The following is a 6,755-nucleotide window of genomic DNA, read 5'->3' on the forward strand; positions in this document are numbered from 1 at the left end:
GTTAAAATTAAAAGTTATTTCAGCCTGTAGGCTGTATGACATACATCAGTGTAAGAAACGTCCAAACCTGTAGGGAATTTTTGTGAGTTTATCTGAGCCAAACTGATGACAGTTGCCAGGAAGCAAAACCTCAACAGCTTGAGAAAATGCTCGGGAAAATGTCGGGTTTGCACCTTATTTACATGTTACAATCAGAAGAGAAGGCAGAAGTGGGGGCACATGAAATCCACTGGTGATAAACACGGAGGACCCTGGGATAAACAAGTGAAATGACAGACACATACTTTTATACAAGTGGGTACAGGATAATTAACAGTGAACAATTAACTCAATAATTAACGATGAGGGGAGCCCTGACCAGTGTGGCTCAGATGGCTGGACGTCTTCCCACAAAGTGAAAGGGAAGGTCACCAGCTTGACTCCCGGTCAGGGCACACGCCTGGGTTGCGGGTTTAGGCTTATGGGTTCAGGCGTACGAGGGGCAACTGGTCGGTTTCTCTCTCACATCCATATTTCTCTCCCCTTCTCCCTCCCTTCCCCTCTGTAAAAAGAAAAAAAAAGTTAAAGGGATTTAGTATTGATGCTGAAGATTCCAGAAACCTGAATACAACATAGAGAGCCATCCCCACTGTGGGGCCAACCCTGGAATCAGTCCCATGTAAAAACCATGACTGCGCTCGACACTGGGAGTAAGATGCAGCCCCTTCTCTCTTGGAGTTTATGTGCTGGAGGTTGTGCCAGACGGCAAACGAGGAGCGAAATAAGACAGAACACAAAAAGGGCTGTGAGGGGAGCCAACTGGGTGCAGTGTCTGGAGAAAATGATTCCACACGCCGGCCTTAACACCCGGAGTGTCTTCTCCCCGAGTGCGCACAAGGTGGACCTCGGAAAAGGCCATCGTCACTTTTCTAGGTTAATGGCTGTGTCAAGCCAGGAGACAGGGGGACGTTTTCCTGACCATTGTGAAGTGTTGTTCACTTGGTCTCGGACCCTCTCCCCCAGGCTGAATCACTCACCCTCCCAAACCCCTCCCACAGAAATGTTGAGTCCTCATGGACTCAGTGGTAGCCCCCACCTAGTTAAGTAGTGAGTGAAGGATCAGATGTGGATGCTGAGGATTTGAGGAAATGGCAACATTTTCAACTGTAAAGTGTGTCCCCCTTCCTGCTGCCCACCCTGGTGTCCATTCTGTAGGTCACTTTTCTTGGAAGCAGGATGGCCAAGGGGAGAAGAATGTTGCTGGGACTTCAGCTCTGAAGGGTTCAGATAGCAGGAGCTGGACTAGCCCTTCCGAACTTCCTGGGACTCCAGGCGCCGTGGCTTCCCCGGGAAGCTCTGCACCACCCATCAGGGGCCCTCCTTTAATAGCCCCCTAGCCCACCACCCCTGGGCTGCTGGAGTCTGGGCCCCCAAGGTGTGCAGCCCAGTCCTGTGGTGCTCTGGGGAGGGAGGCCCTAGTGGGGGGCAGTTGTCTTCTCTGCAGGCAAGAAGGACATCTTGGCCCCTAGTGATTCTGGGAAAAGGGCTTGCTCTCCTGCAGTCACTCTCCAGACTCATAAACTTGACATAACTAAAGGCTGGGACCTGAGGCGTGGGGGAGGGTGCTGCTTGGTTGCTGAGGGGTGCACTCGTGACACAGCTGCCAGTTGTGACATAGCTGTCCATCGTTCGGCTCCTGCTCAGCACATGGTGCCAGCACCCCACTTGCCTGGGTCGCTCACTGTGCCCCAGACCTCTGCCTGTCACATGGGGCTGCACTCCAAGGCCCCAGGCTCCTCTTCACCTGGCAGATGTGGTAGCTGCTGGTCTCGGCTGCTCAGCTCCTGGAGTTGGCCCTGGACCCTATCCTGCTGACTTCTGTCCTCCCAGGGTGACCAAGCCTTGGCCTTTGGATCAGCAAAACCCCAAACCCGAACCTTCGAATACCCGTGAAAAGGCTGACCTCTCTCACTCCAACGGGAAGCCTCAGCTCAGCCTCCAGAGCCCCTTAATGAGGCAGGATCTTCTTTAACCCAGCAGGTCACCCTAGCTCCACAACCACCAGAAGTGAACTAAACCTTCTACAGCCCAGCAGGAGGCTCCAGCTCAGCAATCAGATGCCCCTGAGGAAGAACCACCCTCAACCCAGGAGAAGGCTTCAGTGCAGACTCCTGAAAAAATTATCTATTTATTTATTTAAAGATTTTATTCATTTATCTTTAGAGGGGGAGGGAAGGAGAGAGGGAGAGAAATATCACTGTATGGTTGCCTCTCATGGGTCCCCCACTGGGAACTGGCCTGTAACCTGGGCATGTGCCCTGACTGGGAATGGAACCACGATCCCTTAGTTCGCAGGCCCGCTCCTGAAAAATTTTTCTCCTCTCCATCCCAACAAGAGGTCTCAGCTCAGTGTGCAGTATCTCCTGGGCCACTGAAACCTTTGTCAGTCCACCAAAGGGTTCCAGATCAGCATCCACCCAAACCCCTCCCAAAATGGTTGATTCTTCTTCAATCCAGCAGGAGAGCTCAGCTCAGCTTTAAGTGCCTCTCCCTGGTGTAGAGCCTCCTCCAATTGAGTAGAAGGGTCCGGCTCAGCCTCCAAAACTCCCTAAGAATGTGGTGCACAATCTTCAGTGCATCATGAAGCCAGTCTCACCTCTAGGCTCAAGTGAGGCTCAGCATTCAGTGCTGCCTAATACCAACGCTCAAATTGTGGGTCTGGGGTGTTTTGATACCTTCAGATCCTTCCAAGGAGACTGAACCATCTGAAGCTGAACAAGAGGTCTCAGCCAATCCTCCAAAGTACACAGAAGAGGTCAAACCTAAACCCGGTGGGAGGTCCTCCATAGCCCTCTGAAGACAGAACTGTCTCCATCCCAGCAGGAAACCCCAGCTCAGCCTCCACCGCCACCTAAAAAGGTAGTAGCACAACATCCAGTCCATAATGACATGACAGTTTTAGCTCCAGAACAAAATCGACCTTTGGCCCGGGGGCTCCCTGAAACTCCAGAACCTACTCTAAAGGATGAACACCCTGCAGCCCTGCAGCCAACTGCTGCTAAGCCAAAGCACCCCGAGGCTACACTCCCGCATCCGGATCCTGTTCAGGCTCAGCAGCCGACTTCGACTGAAATGACAACTCAATCTTTGGACCTGGAGCTCACCATAACTACTTGATGTCTTGCCCCCGTCCCTGCACATGCCCTGGGTACAGAGTATGCCAAAAGGTGCCAGGAGGTGAGCGGGGCCAGAGGGTGGCTCTGCCCAAACTGTCTTGGGTGAAAGGCTGTGGGGCCCACTGGCTGGGCCGAAAAGGGAAAAAGGGAGTGAAACAGCTACCCTTCTGCACAGCCCACCCATCTCTCTGAGTTACAGCCCACTAGGGATTCAGCTCCTCCTCAGGCTTCTCTGGCCTCTGAGCAGCAATCATTTCTCCGACGTGCGGATGTGAGGAGGCTATAAGCCAAGCGGCAGTGGCCGTTGGCCCTCCCCGCAGCTCCCCTTCCTAGTCCTTGGCAGTTAACGGCAGTTTGGTGCTACTAACTCCCCATGCTGCCTCCCTCCCCTGGCCCTCTCCAGTTCCTTCTCTCCTTCAGCCATCCTGACCACCTTGTTCTCCCCCCGAAAGTCTCTCCCAGTTAATGCCCCCACTGCCACTCTCAACTCTTGTCCCTCAGCCTTGGAGATTCCGTTCCTTTGTCCTCTGGTTATTCCATGTGAATAGTCCTTGTCACACCCTGGCCAGTGTGGCTCAGTTGGTTGGGCATCATACTACAAAGTGAAAGGTTGCTGATTTGATTCCCAATCAGGGCACATGCCTGGGATACAGGGGTTTGGTTCCTGGCCGGGGCATGAACGAGAGGCAACCCATCTCTCACATCGATGTTCTCCTCTTTCTCCCTCCCTTCCCCTCTCTCTAAAAATAAGTAAAATATTTTATTTTAAAAAAGGGCTCTTGCCTTTCCAGTTAAAACCGGAATAACCCACCACACCTGGAGGTACTTAGGGCAGTGGTTCTCAACCTTGACAACACATGAGAATCTCTTGGAAAGCTAAAAAAAACTTTCCCCTGAAGCCTAGGTTATATTCCAGATCAAGTAGCTCAAAACCTCTGGGGACAAGCCCCAGAATGGGGACTGATCAAACTCTCCAAGTGGTTGCAATTCAGAGTCGAGACTGCTTGCCGCAGACCGCTGGAGTCTGCCACAAACACTTGTCTTTCAGGCCCCTGCCCATCCCGGGAGGGGATGCAGGACAGGTGTCACACTACAAGGAGGAAGAGGCGGCTCAGGAGGTGCCTGTCATGTGGCTGCCACCAGCAGGGCTGGCTGGGACCGGAAGCCAACTGTGTGCATTCTGGGTCCAGAGCATTCACTGCTGCCTCTTTAATTACTGCCAGGAGCAGGAGGCAGAGGCTGCGTCCAACCCCTCTGTCTGCCCTGAAACGGCCAACGTGATGCTGGACTTATGCCAGGGCTCTGGCAGTTGGGTACCGAGGGCTGAGGAGGTGGGAGGGCTTCCCTGCTGGGCCCTGTGCAGAGCCAAAGTTGAGAACCTGTGCCACAGGGACCTGCTCAGAGGCCCTATGACAAGGGATGTACCAACTGCACTTGGCGGGACCAAGGACCTGCCAGACTCCCCCACCCCAGTTCCCTTTTGTCCTGTGTAACATATAAAATGAAAGGGCACAAAAAGGGGAGAAGGAATGAACATACTTTAAAAAATGTTTCCCATGCTTGTCTGCAAGGTGCTCATCTGTGCCTGTGCTGTGGGGACTGAAAGGGGAGTTCTAGAAGTTAGAACGGTAATTTGAGAGGTCTTTTGGCCATACCCTGACTAGTCCAAGAACAGCTCAGAGCTGCTACTGAGCCTGCAACTTTGGATCTAAAACGGACCAAACAAATCTGCACTTGTTTCCTCCTCTTTCAACAGCAGGCCCAAGACGCTTTGGTGTGGGCCAACCAGCCAGATAGGGTTATGTTGCCCTCTGGTGGCCAGGCCTGGGTACAGCTCCCATTTGCCACTTTGAGAAGTTCCCAGCCAAATTGCCTCTCCCCTTTCAATGTAGGAAAACAGCCCTGGGTGGTGTGGCTTATCGAATTGAGTGCCAGCCTACAAACCAAAGGGTTACTGGTTCGATTCCCAGTCAGGGCACATGCCTGGGTTGCAGGCTATGTCCCCTGTGGGGGGCGCCCAGACACTGATGATTCTCTTTTCCCTTCTTTCCCCTCTAAAAATAAAAATTTTCAACCTGGGAATGTCTTATTTTCAGACAAAGAACCTCCTATGTAAGGTGCAATAAATGCCTTTTAGCCTTATACCCAATCCTGGAAGGGTGCCTTGGTCTCCTGAGTCTCATACCAAGCACAGGGGCCAGGTCAGTGCAGTACGAACTTGGGCGATGAAATCACACAGAAGGCCAGCTCCTCTGGGACTCCTCATGGGGCCATGGGAAAGTCACTAAAAGGGCAGCCTCCTCAGATGCACCACAGGGACAGCACAGCACCAAACTCAGAGGGCTTGTGCCACTTTCAGGGCATAGCCAGGAAAATAACCATGCCTGGTTACCGGTAAGGACCCCAGGGAAGCTAGTGGCACTAACGGTCAAGTTTTCCCTTGAGCAAATACGGCATCGCCCCCCTCCCTGCCTCCCGTCCCTGTTAAGTTATGCTTCTCTCTTTGCTTTGGCTGCTGGGGCTGGAAGCCAAATTAGGCATCCCCCAGAGCACTTCAGAAGGGTTTCCTGACATATTAGAGTTGGCGCTGACATTCTACTCTGATCTGTACTTGGTCCTCACTTCTTTATATTTCACTGTTTTAGTTATTTCCTGTAAGTCTCCTCAAATCTTTTCTGGAATAAGATAGGATATAAACAAATAAGACTTTACTGGGGACTTTTTAAGTTTTGTTCACACGTATTGAAGGTCTGTCCATAAAAAGTCCAGCCATTGTTAGTATAACGAGAACAGTTTGACGGACATAGATATAACCAGGCAGCCAAGGCCAGTGAACTGGAATGTGCATGTGTGAAGAATGATGACTACATTGCACTAGTCAGTAGGGGCCGTAGATACCACTGAGTGAGCATGTGTACTGTGTGGCTGTTGCATTGAAAATGACTGAGCGAGTAGAGCAATGAATCTGCATCACATTTTGCATTAAGCCTGACCATTCTTCCAGAAACTATTCAGATGATTCAGAAGGCTGTAGCTGATTGGCAGCTTCACCACGACAACGTACCTGCTCATGCATTGCCTCGTGCAGAGTTTTCTGGTGAAATATCGAATCACCCAAGTGACTCAGCCCCGCTACAGACCAGATTCGGTGCCTTGTGACTTCTGGCTTTCTCCAAAACTAAAATCATCTTTGAAAGGGGAGATTTCAGACCACTGATGAGATTATGGTCTGAAAATGGTCAGGAAAATGCAACAGGGCAGCTAATGGCAATAGGAAGGACTGTGTGAGGTCCCAACATGTCTCCTTTAAAGGGGGCAAAGATGACATTGTCCTATGTACAATTTTTCTTGTATCTTCTTCAGTAAAGGCCTTGTTTTCATAGCGCATGGCTGGATACTTTCCGGACAGACCTCATATGCTAAGCTAGTTCAGCACACATTTTCACATGCTATCACCTTTGATTAAGACAAATATACTGATTCAGAAAGTTTGGGGTAGGCCCCAAGAATCTATGACAAGTTTCCCAGCTGCTTGTGAGGCAGCCAGACGAGCCCCTACCCACGGAACAGTACTGGAGAATGTCTGACTTAGAAAACATG

The sequence above is a fragment of the Sturnira hondurensis genome, unplaced genomic scaffold (genome assembly GCF_014824575.4).
Source record: "Sturnira hondurensis isolate 20B ecotype Veracruz unplaced genomic scaffold, ASM1482457v3 Scaffold0018728, whole genome shotgun sequence".
In the NCBI taxonomy this organism is placed as follows: Eukaryota; Metazoa; Chordata; class Mammalia; order Chiroptera; family Phyllostomidae; genus Sturnira; species Sturnira hondurensis.